This window comes from Bos grunniens, chromosome 6 (assembly GCF_055505025.1).
Source record: "Bos grunniens cultivar Pamir isolate PY7600 chromosome 6, Bosgru_T2T1.0, whole genome shotgun sequence".
Lineage (NCBI taxonomy): Eukaryota > Metazoa > Chordata > Mammalia > Artiodactyla > Bovidae > Bos > Bos grunniens.
The window spans coordinates 32,896,396-32,919,633 of NC_141170.1; the positions used below are offsets into that span (position 1 = coordinate 32,896,396).

General features: G+C 37.8%; 1 pseudogene across 1 annotated transcript in view; it reads left to right on the forward strand.

The window, feature by feature from the left end:
* The first annotated feature begins 756 nt into the window (after positions 1 to 756).
* The window catches only part of LOC147370544 (UDP-glucuronosyltransferase 2C1-like), a 39,368-nt pseudogene continuing 16,886 nt past the window's right edge, over positions 757 to 23,238 (forward strand). Inside the window, exons 1-5 of the transcript XR_015165349.1 lie at positions 757 to 1,571; positions 16,722 to 16,870; positions 18,706 to 18,837; positions 20,484 to 20,571; positions 22,401 to 22,620. The product of XR_015165349.1 is annotated as a UDP-glucuronosyltransferase 2C1-like (transcript). The remainder of the gene's footprint in view (positions 1,572 to 16,721; positions 16,871 to 18,705; positions 18,838 to 20,483; positions 20,572 to 22,400; positions 22,621 to 23,238) is intronic.

Here is a 23,238-nt window from a genome sequence, read left to right on the forward strand (position 1 = left end):
ACTATCACATTGCTTATATGTGCAATCTAAAAAAAGAAAAAAGAACTTATTTACAAAACAAAAACAGATACACACTAAAAACAAACTTATGGTTACAAAATGGGCAAGGTAGGGGGAAAAATAAATTGGGAGTTTGGATTAGCAGATATAGACTACTATATTTAAAGTAGTTGAACCAACAAGGACTTACTATACTTATTATAAACCACAGGAAATTCTGCTCAATATTCTGTAACAACATAAATGTGAAAAGAATTTTGAAAAGAGCAGATATATGTATATGTATAACTGAATCACTTTGCTGTACACCTGAAACTAACACATTGTTAATCAACTATAATCCAGTATAAAATTAAAAATAAAATAAATCTCCTTGCCTTAACATCTCTTAAAGTGTGCGTATTTCCAGCATTAAGTGATGATCTCTTCTGTACCTAAAATATCTAGAAGAGTTATCAGTAAAAAAAAAAAAACACTATAGAGATCTTCCTGTTCAAATGATCTTAAAAATAAAACCAGAAAAAATATTCCAAAAAATCTAGCCCTAATAGAATATGCAATCACATAATCTCAGATTTTAAAATATTACTTAGAAATCATTATGGATTTGTGTTTAAGCCTGAGTAAATATTTCCTAACTCAGTGTATTGTGTTTTATCAAGTTTTTTTTTTGTTTTTTGTTTTTTTTTCACTTCAAAGCAGTTGCTTTCCATTTTAATCCATTATACAAAGTACACATTTCAAAGTTCAGCCCAACCTACTATGAACTCATTGGAATTGTTAAGGAGAGATCTTTGGATTGTGAGTTTCATGCATTTGGTTTAAGATTTAATTCAAGCAAGAGTTAACCATGAAGACTGTGAAAGGCTTCTGCATCCTTTTCATGCTGCATCTATGTTTCCTTGACTCCGGGAGGACGGGCAAAGTTCTTGTATGGCCTGCGGATTTTAGTCACTGGATTAATTTACAAGTTATTCTAGAAGAGCTTCACTTTCGTGGGCATGAGATAACTGTCCTGGTACCTTCACAAAATCTTGCAATTGATCATACCAAGATTCCCTATCATGTGGAGATCCTCCATATTTCAGTAACTAAAGAAACTTTGATAGAAGAGCTCAATACCATTCTCTATGAAGAAACTTTTGAACTGCCAAAACTCTCATGGTGGGAAATGCAAATAAAACTGGCAGACTTAGAGAGAAAATTTTTATTAATAAACAGAAGAGTGTGTGACAGTGCTATCACAAACAAGGAGTTACTCAGCAGGCTACAGGCAGCCAAGTTTGATGTCTGTATTGCTGACCCTTTAAGTTTTTGTGGGGAATTGGTGGCTGAACTCCTGAATATTCCATTTATATTCACTTTTCGGTTTTTCTGTGCGAATGTCATTGAAAGACTGTGTGCTGGGCTTCCTATGCCTTCTTCATATGTTCCTGGTATCACATCAAGACTGACAGACAAGATGACTTTTATACAGAGGCTGGAGAACTGGTTACTGTATACAGTGAGTGACATGATATATTCCTATTATGTATTTCCGGAATGGGATGAATATTACAGCAAGGTTTTAGGTAAGAATAATATGTATGTAATAAATATTCTTATATTCTATAAATAATGTAAACATTTATCTAACTGTATGAAAACTTACAAATGCTATTTTAGGGTGGCTACACTGTTTTGAATGTAAAAATTAATAACACTCTAATTGTTTTTGTTGTTGTTTTGTGTTATATGATTGAATAATGATAACATTCCATCTTCTAGAGGATCTTCCCAACCCAGAGATCGAACCCAGGTCTCCTGCATTGCAGGTTGATTCTTTACCATCAAAGTCACCAGGGGAACCCTGGTATATATCCAAAAAGGAATATTCTCTATATTTAAGCTTAAGTTTTTGGAGTGTCTGGAAAACCCAAATCTGACAGTGTGCTTAATTTCCATAACCCTGGACTACTCTTGTGTTCTGCTTCTCCTTTTTCACAACCTGATTCCTTTCTGATTAACCTGTTCTTCTTAAGGCTTTATATTTGTATTCTATGAAAGAATAGTTAATTGATGACCAGGTTTGCAATGTGGTGAGCATGAAACTAGAAAATAAATAATGTAGTTTGGTTTCATTTGTTCTTGTCTTCAAAAGTGTAAAAACAAAAGAAGATTTTTTTTCCTATAGGACCATGCTTCTAGATTTTTTAACTCACTTTAGTATTTTGTTCTTCTTCTATTTAAGGTTAGAGGTCATTAGAGGTCAACTAGTGACTTTTGACCCTGAGCACAAATTTTTTCTCTATTTTAGCAAGCCCATGTACCTCTTCTATTTTGCTTTTGACTAATTTATTTTTTATTATGTTTATGTGATTATGATAAGGAAGTTTTGCATAAGAGGTAACTTATCTTTGAGAAAACAGTACCTTTCGTATATTATTTAGTTAGATTTTTTTTGAGGTATTATTAACATGCAACACTGTATTAGTTTCAGATTGTGACAAAAAATTAGTCAATAGTCAACCTAGAATAGTATGGAAGATTTCATTTGAGCCAATCTGAGGATTATAACCCTGGAGAAAATCTGTCAGGAAGCTCTGAGGAATGCTCTGCCCATTAGAAGTTAAAGAACTGTCATATAAGTTTTTGAGGGAAGGGGTTATACATGAAAGAGTTATACATCAGAACATTATATTGCCAGTTTATGTAGTCCTAAAAAGTGAGTGGTGGGTCACTGTGACCCCTTAAAAGATTAAGGAAAGAATGTTAGCTTTTAATGAGTTAGGTTGCTGGTGCCAGGAGGAAATTAGTTTTTCTGTAGAGTAAACTTCCCTGTGTCTTCTGAGGGGATCTAGTTAATGTATAATGCAGAAGCACATTGCACACTAAAACAGGGAGTGCCGGGCAGTGGCTCAACTGGTAGAAAAATTTTCATGCAAAATTTTGCTTCTCCGGACTTAAAATAATTTTGTTTCAACACAGGTATACAACAAAATGATTAGATATTTGCACCTATTGTGAAATAATCACCAAATAACTCTAGATAATATCCATCGCTACACATAAATACAAATGGTATTTATTTGAAAACTCTTAATTTCTACTTTTGTTATTTTTGAGATTGGACCCAAGTACTGCATTTCACACACTTTTCTTGACTATGAGGAACACTCCCATTTCTTCTAAGTTATTCTTGCCCATGGTAGTAGATACAGTGGTCATCTGAATTAAATTCACCCACTCCAGTTCATTTTAGTTCACTGATTCCTAAAATGTCTATGTTCACTCTTGCTATCTCCTTTTTGATCACTTCCAATTTATGTTGACTTGTGGGCTGAACATTCCAGGTTCCTATTCAATATTCTCTTACAGCATCAGACTTTACTTCTGTCACCAGTTACATCTAAACCTGGACATTATTTTTGCTTTCGCTCCATCTCTTCATTGTATCTGGAGTTATTTCTCCACTCTTCTCCAGTAGCATATTGGGCATCTACCGTCCTAGGGATTTCATCTTTCAGTGTCATATCTTTTTGCCTTTTCATACTGTTCGTGGGGTTCTCAAGGCAAGAATACTGAAGTGATTTGGCATTGTCTTCTCCAGTGTACCAGATTTTGCCAGAACTTTCTGCTGTGACCCACTCATCTTGGGTGGCCCTACACGGCATGGCTTACAGTTTCATTGAGTTAGACAAGGCTGTGGTCCATGTGATCAGTTTGGTTAGTTTTCTGTGTTTTTCATTGTGGTTTTCATTCTGTCTGCCGTCTGATGAAAAAGATAAGAGGCTTATGCAAGTTTTCTGATGGGAGAGCCTGTTGTGGGGGAACCGGTTTTGTTCTGATGGGCAGGGCCATGCTCAGTGAATCTTTAATCCAATTTTCTGCTGATGAGCGGGGCTAGGTTCCTTCCCTGTTGTTTGGCCTGAGGCCAAACTTTCAACCCATGCCTCCACCAGAGACTCTTGGACACCCAAAGGCAAGTCTGGCTCGGTCTCCCACTGGCCTCCAAAGTCAAATTCCCTGTGGGTTCTCAGTTACATTGCCAGATTCCCAGATTGGAAAATCTGTTCTAAGAAAATCTGAACTTTCTTAACAGTGTGGGAAAATCTTTAGTATAATTGTTCTGCAGTTTGTGGGTCATCTGCTCAGCGGCTCTATGGTAGGGCTAATGACGACCTCCACCATGAGGCTTAGGCCTCTCATTGGATAATCCAGACCTGCTGCAGTTAGATTCCCTGTCCCCACAGGAGGCGACTGCTGACCCATACCTTTGCAGGAGATACTCAAACAATCAAAGGTAGGTCTCGCTCAGTCTCTATGGGACATCTGGGTCTTGGTGTGCACAAGAGTTTGTTTGAGTCCTCCAAGCATCTCTGGTGAGTATGAGGTTTGATTATAAAGACAATTTTGCCCCTCCTACCATCTTATTGAGGCTTCTCCTTTGCCCTTGGAATTGGGATATCTTTTTTTTTTTTTTTTTTTTTTTTTGGTGGAATCCAACATTCTGTCCGTGGTTGTACAGCAGCTAGTTGCAACTTTGGAGTTCACACAGGAGAAGATGAGCACATGACCTTTTAGTCTGCCATCTTGTTTGTTGATGTCCTTTTCATCATAAGGGACTGGAAGGCAAAAGCAGGAAGTCAAGAGATAGCTGGAGTAACAGGCAAATTGACTATGGAGTACAAAATGAAGCGGGGAAAAGGCTAACAGAGTTTTGTCAAGAGAAGGCAATGGTCATAGCAAACACCCTCTTCAACAGCACAAGAGAAGTCTCTAGATGTGGACATCACCAGATGGTCAACACCGAAATCAGATTGATTATATTCCTTGGAGTTGAAGATGGAGAAGAACTATACAGTCAGCAAAAACAAGACAGGAAGTTGATTCTGGCTCAGATCATGAACTCCTTATTACCCAATTCATACTTTAATTAAAGAAAGTAGAGAAATCCACTGGACCATTCAGGTATGACCTAAATCAAATCCAGTGTGATTATACAGTAGAAACGACAAATAGATTTAAAGAATGAGATCTGATAGACAGAGTTCCTGACGAACTAAGGATGGAGGTTCATAACATTGTACAGGAGGCAGTGATCAAGACTATCTCCAAGAAAAAGAAATGCAAAAGGCAAAATGTCTGAGGAATCCTTACAATTAGCTGACAAAAGAAGAGAAGCTAAAGGCAAAGGAGAAAAGGAAAGATATATTCATCTGAATGCAGAGTTCCAAAGAATAGCAAGGAGAGATAAGAAAATCTTCCTAAGTGATCAGTGCAAAGAAATAGAGAAAGACAATACAATGGGAAAGACTAGAGATCTCTTCAAGAAAATTAGAGATACCAAGGGAAATTTTCATGCAAAGATGGGCACAATAAAGAACAGATACGGTATGGACCTAATAGAAGCAGAAGATATTAAGAAGAGGTGGCAAGAATACACAGAAGAACTGTATAAAAAACATCTTCATGACCCAGATAACCATGATGGTGTGGTCATGCACATAGAGTCAGACATCCTGGAGTCTGAAGTTAAGTGGGCCTTAGGAAGCATCACTACAAACAAAGCTAGTGGAGGTGATGAAATTCCAGCTGAGCTATTTCAAGTCCTAAAAGATGATGCTGTGAAAGTGCTGCACTCAATATGCCAGCAAATTTGGAAAAATCAGCATTGGCAACAGGACTCAGAAAGATCAGTTTTCATCCCATTCCCAAAGAAAGGCAATGCCAAAGAAAGCTCAAACTACCACACAATTGCACTCATCTCACACGCTAGCAAAGTAATGCTGAATATTCTCAAAGCCATGCTGCAACACTGTGGATGTTCAAGCTGGATTTAGAAAAGGGCAAAGAACCAGAGATCAAATCGTCAACATCTGCTGGATCGTAGAAAAATTGAGAGCTCCAGAAAAATATCTAGTACCACTTTATTGCAATGTCAAAAACTTTGACTGTGTGGATTACAAAATAATGGAAAAATTCTTCAAGAGATGGGAATACCAGATTATCTTACCTGACTCCTGCAAAGCTTGTATGGAGGTCAAAAGGAACAGTAAGAACTGGAAATGGAACAACAGACTGGTTCCAAATAGGGAAAGGAGTACATCAAGGCTGTATATCCTCTCCCTGGCTTATTTTCATGATGGAGAATACATCATGAAAAATGCCAGGGTGGATGAAGCACAAGCTGGAATCTAGATTGCCAAGAGAAATACCAATAGCCTCAGATATGCAAATGACACCACCCTTATGGTAGAAAGTGAAGAGGAACAACAGAGACTTGATGAAGGTGAAAAACTGGTTTAACACAACATTCAAAAAATGAAGATCATGGCATACGGTCCCATCACCAATGAAAAAAGATGGGGAAAACAACGGAAAGAGTGAGAGACTTTATTTTCTTGGGCTCCAAAATCACTGCAGATAATGATTGCAGCCATGAAATTAAAAGACCTTTCACTTTGGAAGAAAAGCTGTGACAAACCTAGACAGCATATTAAAAAGCAGAGACATTACTTAGGCAACAAAGATCCATATAGTCAAAGCTATGGTTTGACCAGTAATTTTATATTGATGCAACAGTTGGACCATAAAGAAGGCTGATCATGGAAGAACTGATCCTTTTGAACTGTGGTGTTGGAGAAACATCTTGAGACTCCCTTAGACTGCAAGGAGATCAAACCAGTCAATCCTAAAGGAAATCAATCCTTAAGATTCATTGGAAGGACTGATGCTGAAGCTGAAGCTCCAATATTTTGGCCACCTGATGTGAAGAACCGACTTACTAGAAAAGATCCTGATGCTGGGCAAGATTTAAGGCAGGAGGAAATGGGAATGACAGAGGACCAGCTGTTTGGATGGGACTACCATCTCAGTGGACATGAGTTTGAGCAGGCTCCAGGAGATGATGAAGGATAGGAAAGCCTGGATTGCTGTAGTCCATGGTGCCACGAAATGTAGAACATGAATGAGTGACTGAACAAGAACAATAACCACATTGCAGACATAGAGTTTGCAAATATTTTTTCTATTTTCATAGGCTGCCTTCTTGTTTGTTGATCATTTCTCTTACTGTGCAGTGTGCAGCAGCCACTAGTTGAAAGAAGTTCACCTAGTTCATTTTTTTATATTGTTACTTATACTTTCAGTTCAGTTCAGTAGCTCAACCATGTCTTATTCCTTGAAACCCCATGGATAGCAGCATTCCAGGCTTCCCTGTACATCACCAACTCCCTTAGCCTACACAAACTCACTGTCCATAGGGTCAGTGATGCCATCCAACCATCTCATCCTCTATCATCCACTTCTTCTCCTGCCTTCAGTCTTGCCCAGCATCAGGTTCATTTCCAGTGAGTCAGTTCTTTGCATCAGGTGGCCAATGTATTGGAGCTTCAGCTTCAGCATCACTTCTTCCAATGAATATTTAGGACTGATTTCTTTTAGGAATGATGGGTTTGATCTCCTTGCAATCCAAGGTACCCTCAAGAGTTTGTTCCAACAGCACAGTTCAAAAGCATCCATTCTTCAGTGCTCAGTTTTCTTTACAGTCCAAATCCATTCATACATGACTACTGGAAAAACCATAGCTTTGATTAGATGGCCCTTTATCAGAAAATTAATGTCTCTGGAATTTAATATGCTGTCTAGGTTGTTCATAGCTTTTTTTCCAATGAGCAAGCATCTTTTAACTTCATGGCTGCATCATGATCTACAGTGATTTAGGAGCTCCCCAAAATAAAGTCTCTCAGTGTTTCCATTGTTTCACCATCAATTTGTCATTAAGTCATGGGACCAGATGCTATGATCCTCATTTTTTGAATATTGAGTTTTAAGACAACTTTTTTACTCTCCTCATTCATTTTCATCAAGAGGATCCTCAGCTACTGTTGGCTTTCTGCCAGGATGGTGGTGTCGTCTGCACATCTGAGGTTATTGATATATGTCCCTGCCATCTTCATTCCAGCTTGTGCTTCATCCATCCTGGCATTTTTCAATATGTACTCTTCATATAAGTTAAATAAGCAGTGTGACAATATACAACTTTGACATACTCTTTTCCCTATTTGGAACAAGTCTGTTGTCCCATATCCAGTTCTAACTGTTGTTTCTTGATCTGCACATGGATTTCTCAGGAGGCAAGTACATTGGTCTGATAGTCCCATCTCTTGAAGAATTTTTCCATTATTTTGTAATCCACACAGTCAAGGGCTTTGAGGTAGTCAATAAAGCAGAAGTAGATGTAGTAGTAGAGGAGAGTGAAAAAGTTTGTTTAAAACTCAACATTCAGTAAACTAAGATCATGGCATCCAATTCCATCACTTTATGGCAAATAGATAGGAAAGCAATGGAAAGAGTGACAGACTTTAATTTGGGGGGGGGGGGTTCAAAATCACTGCAGGTGGTGACTGCAGCCATGAAATTAAAAGAACGCTTGCTCCTTGGAAGATAAATTATGACCAACCTAGACAGCTTATTAAAATGCAGAGACATTGCTTTACCGACAAAGGACCATCTAGTCAAAACTATGGGTTTTCCAGTAGTAATGTATGAATGTGAGAATTGGACTATAAAGAAATCTGAGCACGAAGAATTGATGCTTTTGAACTGTGGTGTTGGAGAAGACTCTCGAGAGTCCCTTGGACTACACGGAGATCCAACCAGTCCATCTTAAAGGAAATCAGCCCTGAATATTCGTTGGAAGGACTGATGCTCAAGCTGAAACTCCAATAGTTTGTTCACATGATGTGAAAAACTGGCTCATTTGAAAAGACCCTGATGTTGGGAAAGATTGAAGGCAGGAGGAGAAGGGGATGACAGAGGATAAGATGGTTGGGTGGCATCACTGATTCAATGGACATGAGTTTGAGTATCTCCGTGAGTTGGTGATGGACAGGGAAGCCTGGTGTGCTGAAGTCCATGGAGTCACAAAGAGTCAGACATGACTGACCGACTGAACTGAACTGAGCTGGTGCAATATTGTTCTTTACAGCATCAGACTTACTTCGATCACCAGTCACATTTACACCTGGCATTGTTTTTGCTTTTGGTCCATCACTTTATTCTTTCTGGAGTTATTTCTCCACTCTTCTCCAGTAGCATGTTGGGCACCTACCGGCCTGAGGTATTCATCTTTCAGTGTCATATCTTTTTGCCTTTTCATATTACTCGTGGCATTCTCAAGGAAAGAATATTGATGTGGTTTGCCATTCTCTTCTTCAGTGGACTGCATTTTGTTAGAACTTTCCATCATGACCTCTCCATCTTTGCAGCACTAAATGTAATGGCTCACAATTTCACTGAGTTAGATGAGGCTGTGGTCCATGTGATCACTTTTATTAGTTTTGTATAATGATGGTTTTCATTCTGCCTGCCCTCTGATGAATAAGAATAAGAGGCTTATGAAGCTTCCTGATGGGAGAGTCTTGGATTACCATATTGAATGGTTTGCCTTGGAAACGAACAGAGATCATTCTGTCGTTTTTGAGATTGCATCAATCTCAAATTGATGGTTGGATGGCGTCACCCACTCAACGGACATGGGTTTGGGTGGACTCCATGAGTTGATGATGGACAGGGAGGCCTGGCATGCTGTGGTTCATGGGATCACAAAGAATCGGGCACGACTGAGGGACTGAACTGAACTGAACTGACGGGAGAGCTTAATTGTGGGGGACACTGGGTTTTATTCTAATGGGTAGGGCCATGCTCAGTCAATCTTTAATCCAATTTTCTCCTGATGGGTGGGGCTGTGTTACCTCCCCGTTGTTTCAGTTCAGTTTACTTCAGTTCAGTGGCTCAGTCATGTCTGACTCTTTGCAACCCCATGGACTGCAGCATGCCATGACTTCCTGTTCATTCAACCTCCTGGAGTTTACTCAAACTCATGTCCATTGAGTCAGTGATGCCATCCAGCCATCTCATCCTCTGTCATCTTTTTCTCTTCCTGCCTTCAATCTTTCCCAGCATCAGGGTCTTTTCAAATGAACCAGTTTTCACATCATGTGACCAAAGTATTGGAGTTTCAGCTTCAGCATCAGTCCTTCCAATGAATATTTGTGATTGATTTCCTTTAGGGTGGACTGGTTGGATCTCCTTGCAGTCCAAGGGATTCTCAAGAGCCTTCTCTAACACCACAGTTCAAATTTATCAATTCTTTAGCACTCAACTTTCTTTATAGTACAACTCTCACATCCATGCATGACTCCTGGAAAAAACCATAACCTTGACTAGATGGGCATTTTTTTGGCAAAGAAACATCTCTGCTTTTTAATATGCTGTTTAGGTTGGTCATTGGAGAAGGCAATGGCACCCCACTCCAGTGCTGTTGCCCGGAAAATCCCATGGATCGAGGAGCCTGGTAGGCTGCGGTCCATGGGGTCGCTAAGAGTCAGACACGACTGAGCGACTTCACTTTCACTTTCCACTTTCATGCATTGGAGAAGGAAATGGCAACCCACTCCAGTGTGCTTGCCTGGAGAATCCCATGGACTGAGAAGCCTAGTAGTCTGCAGTCCATGGGGTCGCACAGAGTCGGACACGACTGAAGCGACTTAGCAGCAGCAGCAGCAGCAGGTTGGTCATAACTTTTCTTCCAAGGAGCAAGTGGCTTTTAATTTCAAGGCTGCAATCACCATATGCAATGATTTTGGAGCCCAAAAAATTAAATCTCTCACTGTTTCCACTGTTTCCCTATCTATTTGCGATGAAGTGATGGGACCAGATGTCATGATGTTAGTTATCTGAATGTTGAGCTTTAAGCCAACGTTTTCACTCTCCTCTTTCACTTTCATCAAGAGGCTTTTTAGTTCTTCTTCATTTTCTGCCATAAGAGTGGTGTCATCTGCATATCTGAGGTTATTGATATTTCTCCTGTCAATCTTGATTCCAGCTTGTGCTTCATTCAGTCCAGCATTTCTAATGATGTACTCTGCATATAAGTTAAGTAAGCAGTTAGACACATACATCTTTGACATACTCCTTTTCCTATTTGGAACCAGTCTGTTGTTCCATGTCCAGTTCTAACTGCTGCTTCCTGATCTGCATACATATTTCTCAACAGGCAGGTCAGGTGATCTGCTATTCCCATCTGTTTAAGAATATTCCACAGTTTGTTATGATCCACACAATTAAAGGCTTTGACATAGTCAATAAAGCATAAATAGGTGTTTTTCTGGAACTCTCTTGCTTTTTCGATGATCCAAGGAATGTTGGCAATTTGATCTCTGGTTCCTCTGCCTTTTCTAAAACCAGCTTGAACATCTTGAAGTTCATGGTTCATTTACTATTGAAGCCTGGCTTTGAGAATTTTGAGCATTACTTTGCTAGAATGTGAGATGAATGCAATTGTGTGGTAGTTTAAGCATTCTTTGTCATTGCCTTTCTTTGGGATTGGAATGAGAACTGGTCTTTCCAGTCCTGTGGCCACTGCTGAGTTTTCCAAATTTGCTGGCATATTGAGGGCAGCACTTTCACAGCATCATCTTTCAGGATTTGAAATAGCTCAACTGGAATTCCATCACCTCCACTAGCTTTGTTCATAGTGATGCTTCCTAAGGCCCACTTGACTTCACATTCCAGATTATCTGGCTCTAGATAAGTGATCATACCATCATGATTATCTGGGTCATGAAGATCTTTTTTGTATACTTCTTCTGTATATTCTTGCCTCCTCTTAATATTTTCTTCTTCTATTAGGTTCATACCAGTTTTTGTCTATATCGAGCCCATCTTTACATGAAATGTTCCCTTAGTATCTCTAATTTTCTTGAAAAGATCTCTAGTCTTTCCCGTTATTTTGTTTTCCTCTATTTCTTTTCACTGATCCCTGAGGAAGTCTTTCTTATCTCTACTGGTTATTCTTTGGAACTCTGCATTCAAATGGATATCTCTTTCTTTTTCTCCTTTTTTTTTTTTTTTTGCTTCTCTTCTGTTCACAGCTATTTGTAAGGCCTCCTCAGACTACCATTTTGCTCTTTTGCATTTCTTTTCTTGGTGATGGTCTTGATCCCTGTCTCCTGTACAATGTCAGGAATCTCCAAGCATAGTTCATCAGGCACTCTGTCTATCATATTTAATCCCTTGAATCTATTTCTCACTTCCACTGTATAGTAAGGGATTTGTTTTAGGTCATACCTGAATGGTCTAGTGGCTTTCCCTACTTTCTTCAATTTATCTGAATTTGGCCATAAGGAATTCATAATCTTAGTCACAGTCAGCTCCCAGTCTTGTTTTTGCTGACTGTATAGAGCTTCTCCATCTTTCACTGCAGAGAATATAATAATCTGATTTTGGTTTTGACCATCTGGTGTTATGCATGTGTAGAGTCTTTTCTTGTGTTGTTGGAAGAGGGTGTTTGCTATGAACAGTGCATTCTCTTGGCAGAACTCTATTAGCCTTTGCTCTGCTTCATTCTGTACTCCAACGCCAAACTTGCCTGCTACTCCAGGTATTTCTTTACCTCCTACTTTTGCATTCCAGTCCCCTATAATGAAAAGAACATCTTTTTTGGGTGTTAGTTCTAGAAGGTTTTGTAGGTCTTCATAGAACCATTCAAATTCATCTTCCTCAGCATTGTCAGTCAGTCAGTTCAGTCACTCAGTCATGTCAGACTCTTTGCCACCCTATGGCCTGCAGCATGCCAGGCCTCCCTGTCCATCACCAAGTCCTGGAGTTACTCAAACTCATGTCCACTGCATCAGTGATGCAATCCAACCATCTCATCCTCTGCCGTCCCCTTCTCCTCTCACCTGTAATCTTCCCTAGCATCAGGGTCTTTTCAAATGAGTCAGCTCTTCGCATCAGGTGGCCAAAATCCTCAACGTTACTGGTCGTCAAACCCATGCCTCCACTGGAGACTCTTCAACACTCATAGGCAAGTCTGACTCAGTCTCTTGTGGGGACACTGCTCATTTCTCCTGGCTGCTGGTGTGTGCAAGATTGTTTTTTGTGCTTTCCAAGTGTCTGGTTCTCCAATCCTGTGGAAGAACATTACAGAAAGTTCTATAATGATGCCCCACTAGCCTTCAAAGTCATATTCCCTGAGGGGTTCTCATCTGCTCACCAACTCTATGGTGGGGCTAATGGCGACTTCCTCCAAGAGGGCTTATGCCACATGCTTCATGACACAAGTCTGCTGCAGTCATAGCCCCTGTCACTGCGGCAGGCCACTGTTGACCCGTACCTCTTCAGGAGACAATCAAACAATCAAGGGCAGTTCTGACTCAGTTTCATTGGGATCTCTGGGTCTTGGTGTGCAGATTTTGTTTGAGCCCTCCAAGCATCTCTGGCGACTATGGCGTTTGATTCTAACTGCAATTTCCCCCCTCCTACTCTCTTGTTGGGGCTTCTCCTTTGCTCTTGGACCTGGGGTATCTTTTTAGGGGGAATCCAACCTTCTCCTGGTCGATGGTTGTTTAGCAGCTAGTTGCAATTTTGGAGTTCACACAGAAGATGAGCGCACATCCTTCTACTTCACCATGTTAATATCAAGATACAGTCCATGAATTCTCCAAGCCACAATATTGGAGTGGGTAGCCTTTCCCTTCTCCAGAGTATCTTCCTAACCCAGGGATCAAACCCAGTTCTCCCACATTGTAGCCAGATTCTTTACCAGCTGAGCCACCAGGGAAGCCCACTTGTACTTTAGGTATCATATCTAAATTCACTGCCACTGTGAATGTCAAGAATTATTTCCCTTTGTTTTCTTTGAGTAATTTTATGGTTTTAAGTCTTATATTTAAGCCTCTTATCCATTTTAATATAATTTTGTAGTGGGGTAAGATCAGAGTTTAGTTTTATTCTTTTCTATGTGACTATCCTTTTTTTTTTTTTTTTAGTAATAATTATTTAAGAGACTATCTTCTTTCATTGAGTATTTTTGGCTTTCTTATGAAATATTTTTTGACCACATATGCATAAGCTTATCTTTGGGCTTTTGCTTCTGTTCTAATGGAACATGTGACTGTTTTTAAACCTGCATGTATTGTTTTGATTAATATAGCTTTATAATATTTCTTAAAATCAGAGTGTGTGATGCCTACATCTTTGTTTTTCTTTCTCAGGATTGATTTGTCTATTTGGAACTTTTTCATTTTAATACGAATTTTTATTATTTTCCTTGTTACTAGTTTTAACAGATTTATCTCTACTATCCTATCATTACTAAAAATTTTGTTTATTCCTAAAAACATAAAAAAGATATAGGATTGAAATGTATAGCTCATTTGGTCAAGAATTCATGTGCAGTGTAGGAGATCCCAGTTCAATTCCTGGGTCGAGAAGATCTGCTGGAGAAGGGATAAGCTACCCACTCCAGTATTCTTGGGCTTCCCTTATGGCTTGTCTGGTAAAGAATCTGCCTAAAATGTGGGAGACTTGGGTTCGATCCCTGGGTTGGGAAGATCCTCTGGAGAAGGGAAAGGCTACCCACTCCAGTATTTTGGCCTGGAGATTTACATGGACTGTATAGTCCATGGGATCACTAAGAGTTGCACACGACTGAACAACTTTCACGTCACTGGAAAAAAGGAAGTGACCATAAGTCTATTCAATATTTCCTCTGAGAAATTACTCAACAACTCACAAACAACATGAGTGCATCTAAAGAACTCTGCTTTCTAGCAATATGTAATATGTTCAAAAAGGCATATGACTTAATCAAGGTCAATATGTTGCACTGAAACTTCTTCTGGGCATTTTGTGATGGACAGGTGCTTATATCTCTAGAAATGGCCCTATAAAATGTGGGGAGAAACTATCACACATCCATATTGAGAGTTCAAGCTACAAAAGGCAACACTGAGTAAAGATAACTTAAAATGTCATCAAAGCGACATTTTCTGAGTCATGGATTAAGCCTTGAATGATCTACAATTGGATTGAAGCTGTTTGTTTACTTCTGATCCCAGAAGTCTGACACTCAGTTTAGGAACATCTTTTCCAGTGATAAGAATATTACTCTGTCCCTGATTCTTCCATAATTCTTAGCAATTTAGAATATCCTTTGGTGGAGTATACCAATAATCTGAGAGGAAGAGTAAATACTTGGTAAATAGAAGAAACACATTTTTTTTTATCCTCATCAATGTTAAAATTCTATAAGTTATAGATATAATTTGGCTATTCAGAATTTAAAATTTTCATTATATTATATATTACAAGCATGTTTTTCAAATTTTAAAAATATAATGCATAATTAACAACTTTTATCTATAAAATTATAAATATATTATATTAATATACATTTATTTATTATAAATATATAAACATATAATAAATATATGCATGAATATAAATTTATGTATAAATGTACATTAAAAGTAATTTATAAAATTATTTATTTATTAAAACATGTCATAGTTATGTTCAAATAATTGATGAGAAAATAACCAAGAAAGAGCCTTCATTTCAAAAACTTGTGAAACTCTTTATAAAACTTTCAAGAGACAAAGGAATTTTAGGATAAGAGTAGTAGGCTAGACAAAACAATGATCAAAAAAAAAAATGCCCTATAGAGCAATAGAATCATGATTTGGGAGATGGTATTTTCTACCAGACAGACATATAACAGTTAACAATTAACTTCAAAGTATATTATCTCAAAAGTTCAGAGTAAATTAAAAAATAAATGACAAAGTAAAACCTATGCACATTTTCCTAAAGATATGTGCTGAGTATGAAAGTGGATATTGCCATTACCAGAATAAAACCCCTCATTTACTGAGATTTGCCTTGATCTGTTATGCAGATACATCTTCCTAGGAGTTCAAAATCCCTTATATTTTCTAGTCAAAACTTTAGTGCACTTAGAACATCATGGAAAATATTCAAAAAGCCATGTAGTGAGAAACCAGATGGCTATGGTTTCCTCCTCTCAGTGACATGGAGCATATATTTCAAAAGGACACCAAAACTCTGGGTAAGATTCACTATAAAATAGAAATTATTTCATCACCAGATTATTATGCAATGCAATATTTTCACCAAGAGGATAAAATCTTATAAAATAAGAAATTTCATTTCCTATAGCAAAGGAGACATTTTAAGAATTGTATTAAAAGTATTCAGGATGCAATTAGTTGTGATAACACACTTGAAAATAATAGAAAAAAAGATGGGTAAAACGCAAGTTGTTTTTCAACATAATCAGAGGCTTTTGGAGCAATGAGGATGAGATAAACTGGAATTCCAGAGAAGACGGTGCAACTCTACCACAGAAGGCTGAGAATCGCTACCTAAGTTTCTTGTACTTAGAGGAGCACCTGAGTGGGCTCAGGCTTAGATCAAGATGAAAGACTCCATTGACAGAGAGAGAGAGCAACAGGCTTTTGGCTTCGCTCCATACTTAAATCTGTGTTTGAAAGTGAAAGTCGCTCAGTCATGTGGGATTCTTTGTGACCCCTTGGACTATGCAAGTCCATGGGATTCTCCAGGCCAGAATACTGGAATGGGTAGCTTTTTCCTTCTCAAGGGGATGTTCACAACCCAGGGATCGAACCCAGGTCTCTGGCATTTCAGGCGGATTCTTTACTAGCTGAATCACAAGGGAAGCCCAAATCCGTGCTTCTTTATTCATAATCTGACTATGTGTACTCTTCAGGGGAAAAGGCCAATTGATTTAACCTGGGTTGCACAGGCTGCGTATTGGTCTTTAAGAATTTACTTAGAAAATTAGGTGAAGATATATCTCTCATTTAACATATCAGATTCCTTTCCCTCTCTTATCCCTCATTTTTATTCAGGAAAACCTACCACACTATGTGAGATTATAGGGAAAGCTGACATGTGGTTGTTTTGAAGTTACTGGGATTTTGAATTTCCTCAACCTTACTTACCTAATACTGAGTTTGTTGGAGGACTGCACTGCAAGCCTGCAAAGCCCCTACCTAAGGTAATTAAATGTGCTTATTATTGTCCTACATGAATGAAGTGTGAAGTGTTAGTCACTCAGTCATATCTGACTCTTTGAGACCCCATGGACTATAGTCTGCCAGCGTCTTCTGTTCATGGAATTTTCAAGGCAAGAATACTGGAATGGAATTGCCATTCCCTTCTCCAGGGGATCTTCCTGACCCAGTTATGAGTATTTATCTCTTAAAATGATTTCTGGTTTATTGTTAAAGTATTTGATCCCCAAACAGAGAAAACAGACATAGAATTTAATGGTCATTATTTTCTTAGACTATACACTACAGTAAGAAGGTGAGTAGCCTTTATTTTGGATTATGTATTATTATCTAATGAAGTAGTCCTCAATATTTTCTTTTCTTGTTCAAAGTCCATTAACTATTCATGAAAATGTGTTTTATATAAATTAAAAAATATTTCCTAGTATCTTACAAATACTATGCTATAATTGAACATAAAGATATCATTATATCTCAAGTCAAATCATCTCCCAACATGGTGTAATGGTTAACTTTAAGTGTCAACTTGCCTGGCCAGGTACCCAGGTATTTAGACAAACATTTTTCTAGAACTTATTAAGAGGCTATTTTTAGATGAAATCAACTTTTAAAGATGTGGACCTTGGTTAAACAAATTACTCTCCATTATGTGGGTAAGCCTCATTCAATTAGTTGAAGATGTAACTAGAACAAAAGACTGAATTATGCCAGTAAGCAGCCTTCAAACTTGAACTACAGCAGTGGCTTTTTGAGTCTCCAGCCTAATGTACTGTTCTGCAGATTAAACTTGACATCCTCCATAACCATGTGTGTGAGTGCTAAGTCACTTCAGTGTTGTCTGACACTTTGCGACCTCATATACTGCAATCTGACAGACTTCTCTGTTTATGGGATTTTCCAGGCAAGATTATTGGAATTGGTTGCCATTTCCTTCTCCATAAACATGTGAGAAGTCCCTTAATATAAATATCTTCCCTGTCTTTCCATTTCACGCCTCACACACTTATTTTTGTTGTTGTTGTTGTACTTAATTGGCTTAGTTTTGCTACTATTTAAACAGAGGATGGAAAGATTTATTTCAGTATGATTATATAGGTTGTTTTTATTTTCAATTCAAAGCTCTATATTTCTACTACTATATTCCTATAATCCTCAGAGTATGCTTTATAGGTATTTCTGCATTACTTGTCTGGTCAGGAGTTACATGGCTACCTCATTCCTAACTGTATATATGGAAGCTTATATAAAAAAACAAATCTAATCAAAGTAAAAGAAAATAGAAGTTTAGAAAACAGAGAAAAATAAATATACCAAAATTGTGTCATTGTACTGACCATAATTCAGCAGAAAAAATGAAAACAACCTTATTAGCATCTAAGGCTAAATAAAAATTGCAGCACCAGAGCTATTTAACTAAAGGTAGAAATTTTCTCTGCCAGCTACTGCTGTGTAGACTTGAACAAATTACTTAACCTTACGGAGATAGACTTCCCATCTGAAAATGTACACATATCTCATAAAACTACCATATATCTAAATTAAATGATACATGTAAAGAGCTCAGCAAATGGCAAAAGATAACAGGCAGTCAATAATTTGTAAACACAAACACACATGCACAAAGACACACTCATACCTCAAATATGCTTTACTAAATGAGCCTTTAGTAACAATAATTTTTAATTTGCCATTTATTATACACTGAAATCATTAACATATGAAAGTACAGAATTGTTCTAATAATTCAGACACATTGGGAAGAATGTGACATCAATTATAACTGTAAGCTTTCATATTACAAAGGCTGTTTTCTTCATAGGAGCTCGAAGAGTTTGTTCAAAGCTCTGGAGAAGATGGAGTCGTGGTGTTTACTCTGGGGTCAATGATCAAAAATCTCTCAGAAGAAAAGTCTAATATGATTGCATCAGCCCTTGCCCAGATTCCACAGAAGGTCAGATAATATTTTTTTTCAGGGACAGCTGTTTTAAAATCCATGAAATTCATAATAAAAGTATACTTGTAAAATGTAGGAAAGGGCATTCATATTATTAGTACCAAGTGAGCTCTAATGAAAGTGTGTAAATGATAAAAGGGGATATTTGATTGCTATCTTACTTTAAACCTGGCATTATTAAGGAAATTCTATTGCAGTATTTTCTTTAAATAATAAATGAAAATTAATCATTTGCTACTGTTAAACCATCAGTCAGCTTTGTGCATTAGGTTTTAAGGCATCCATGTAATGTAACACTTTTTGCTATTCTTACATTTCTTTAAATCTGAAGCATATAAACAAGTTGCAAATAACATGACAGAGAATAAAGGAAAAGATATTCAAAATAATAGGTTTGATTCTCAGAATGTCTTGGGACTATATTTTCTAGTAATTACTGATTTTGAGCATTGTCGTAATTGAACCTGGGAATAAGAGCTGAGATTCTAAAAATAATCCTAAATAATGATTCTTCTAATAATGCTAAATAATGAATCCTAAAAGTAATCCTAAATGAAATCCTAAATAGTGATTCTTCAACATTTAAAACTTACAATACAGTAAAAGATTTAGGAGTATACTTTACAATGTTCCAGCAAACTATAATTTTTTATTGATACCATTCTAGGTTTCAACTGAGTGACATGTTTTGTCTCAGTTCAGTTCAGTCACTCAGTCATGTCCAACTCTTTGTGGCTCCATGGACTGCAGCACACTAAGCCTCCCTGTCCATCACCAACTCCAATGGGTCAGGAAGATCCCCTGGAGGAGGGCATGGCAACTCACTCCAGTAATCTTACCTAGAGACTCCCCATGGACAGAGGAGTCTGGTAGGCTGCAGTCCATGGGGTCACAAAGAGTCGGACACGACTGTGTGACTGGATGCCATGCCATATAGTTGATGGTTACACCTTGTGTATGTTTTTAATGCAACCAAACTCTAGACTTAGAATACTTTAAAATGATAAATATGATTATGAATATTTTACTATATGAGTCTACATTAATGGTAAGTACGTAAAAAATAGTTCAAAAGAGGTAAATAACATCCCTCCGCTTGCCTCTGAAAACATTGTTTCAAAAAGCCCCTTTACCAGAGTGGCCTAGTAACACCAGTATGTAGTTCTTTCAGATTCAGATTGTCATTCTTCATCTACATCTTTATCATTTTTCTTCATTGGATTGTTAGAATTAACCCGAAGATGAAAGGCTATTAACTAGGATCATTCCAAGCCTTTGAAAACATGGCTGTGGTGTTTATGGTTTAAAAACATTCATTACCTAATCACTTAGGGACTCAGTTTGCTTGTGCATTACCTGGAGGCATCAAATTTGATTGAAGTGAAGTCACTCAGTCGTGTCTGACTCTTCTCAACCCCATGGACTATAGCCTGCCAGGTTTCTCCATCCATGGAGTATTCCAGGCAAGTATACTAAAGTGGATTGCCATTTCCTTCTTCAGGGGATCTCCCTGATCCAGGGATCAAACCCCTGTCTCCAGTCCTGTGGGAAGATTCTTTACCATCTGAGTCATCAGGGTAGGTTAACTTCTTCTGCCAGGATGTGATTCTAAAACCTTCTAATAAAGACATTTATCTTAATAGGTTCTGTGGAGATACACAGGAAAGAAACCAGAAACACTAGGAGCCAATACCCGGCTATATAAATGGATTCCACAGAATGATCTTCTTGGTAAGACCAAAGAGAAGAAAGATAAACAGAGCTGAATGAGGTATAATCTAAATGATTATTCAATAACAGATTTCAACAAATTTGTATTTAAAATAAGAAAAAAAAACTTTAATGTGTTCTTCACATTGCTTCAGGAGTTTTGAAAGAAAGGATTATTCATGACACATGTTAAAGACTGTAAAGCACATTTACTCAAGACCATCACCATAAGTATAGTTATTAGTGCAATGGACTTTTACAGTAAAACAGAGAGACTGGAAACAATTTGGATGCAGAAAGAAAACTGGGGAATTTATCACAAAAGAACATAGTGGAAGTTCATTGGATGGAAAAGTACAGAGTTCAACTAACCTAGTAGAATGCTTGCTAAAATTGGGCAATGCAGAGATAGTGGAGCCACAAAATCAAATTCTAGTTGAGAAGAGTTCAGAGGAACCTGACTAAACCTTGGTCAAGGATCTTTATCAAAATCTAACATAAATATCAAATTTATGGCTCTCTCATTTATGATATAATCTCTGCCTCCTCAGGATCAAGGTCAGAGAAAGTAGCTTTAGATCAGGCTTTCATTAACTTTTGTATAGAATACTGCAACACACTCCTGATTTTCTTCACCAATTTTCTCACACCTCTCTTCTCTATGGGAAAAAAAATCTGGCAACCATTTCACCTATATTTCATGTATAATAAAGGCTGCATGTTAGTATAAAGTCAAGTGCAAATCCTATTTTCTTAAACAGAGTACACCATGAACTAATGTAGCCTATCTTTCTAGCTTGTTATGTCAACATTCTCATATTGAAACCCTGAACATCTCACCTCCCCTTTCCCATCAACAAAAATATTAATTTCTTCAGTCCCTCCTTTCTTTTTTATTATTATATTTTTCCTGCAACAACTTGTCAAATGACAAGTGTTCTCTACCATATATTCTGCAGGAAACTTCTTAGTTGTCTGTGGAATGACTTAATTGCTGGAATCACTAATTATACTTCAGTTCAGTTCAGTTCAGTAGCTCAGTCATGTCCAACTCTTTGCAACCCCATGAATTGCAGCACTCCAGGCCTCCCTGTCCACCACCAACTCCTGGAGTACACTCAAACTCATGTCCATCAAGTCGGTGATGCCATCCAAACATCTCATCCTCTGTTGTCCCATTCTCCTCTTGCCCCAAATCCCTCCCAGCATCAGAGTCTTTTCCAATGAGTCAACTCTTCACATGAGGTGGCCAAAATACTGGAGTTTCAGCTTTAGCATCATTTCTTCCATAGAACATCCAGGACCGAGCTCCTTTAGAATGGACTGGTTGGATCGCCTTGCAGTCCAAGGGACTCTCAAAAGTCTTCTCCAACACCACAGTTCAAAAGCATCAATTCTTCGGTGCTCAGCTTTCCTCACAGTCCAACTCTCCCATCCATACATGACCACTGGAAAAACCATAGCCTTGACTAGATGGAGCTTTGTTGGCAAAGTAATGTCTCAGCTTTTGAATATGCTATCTAGGTTGGTCATAACTTTCCTTCCAAGGAGTAAGCATCTTTTAATTTCATGGCTGCAATCACCATCTGGAGTGATTTTGGAGCCCCCCAAAATTGTCTGACACTATTTCCACTGTTTCCCCATCTATTTCCCATGAAGTGATGGGACCTTAGCCAGGAGTAATTAATTGCTGCTTTCTTCAGAGCCTATAAGAATATATATGTGTTCTCATGGCACAGAATTACATAGAAGATGTTACCTAATAGAATTTGGCTTATGTAGGTGTCATGATTTTCTGTTTCTGACATTCTTACAACTTAGAATAATATTTATTTATTTTTAATTTTTAGGTCATCCCAAAACCAGAGCTTTTATCACTCACTGTGGAACCAATGGAATCTATGAAGCTATTTACCATGGGGTCCCTATAGTTGGAATTCCTATGTTTGGTGACCAGCATGATAATGTTGCTCATATGAAAGCCAAAGGCACAGCTGTTGCAGTAGACTTGCAAAGAATGACAAGTGCAGATCTGCTTAATGCATTGAAAGCAGTTATTAACAACCCTTTGTGAGTAGAGAATATATTCTTTTCTAAGAATCATTTGCTTTTGAAGGAATAATCAGCTTTATATAATTTTGAATTGATAAATTTTGCATAATTTAGAGCACACCTAATATCAAATAAGATTATTTTATACTTCCTAAATTTTGTGAAGGTATATTGTCACCTACCACTACTTGGTGATAAATTATAATCTCAAAGAATTACTACATTTATTTAAAGAAAATGATATATTGTTAAAAATATATGAATTTTTAAATTAACAATGGTACTTATTATTTTTAAAAAAATTCCAGATATTGCCACTATAAAGAATTTAGGGAATACAATAAAATCATAAAAATAAAACTGAAAAACCACTCAGCTTTCCTCATGTCAGTTCAGTTCATTTCAGTCACTCAGTCATGTCTGACTCTTTGCGACCCCATGGACTGCAGCACACCAGGCTTCCCTGTCCAACATCAACTCTCGGAGCTTGTTCAAACTCATGTCCACTGAGTCAGTGATGCCATCCTCTATTGTCCCCTTCTCCTCAACCTTCAATTTTTCCCAGCATCAGGATCTTTTCCAATGAGTCAGTTCTCCGCATCAGGTGACCAAAGTATTGGAGTTTCAGCTTCACCA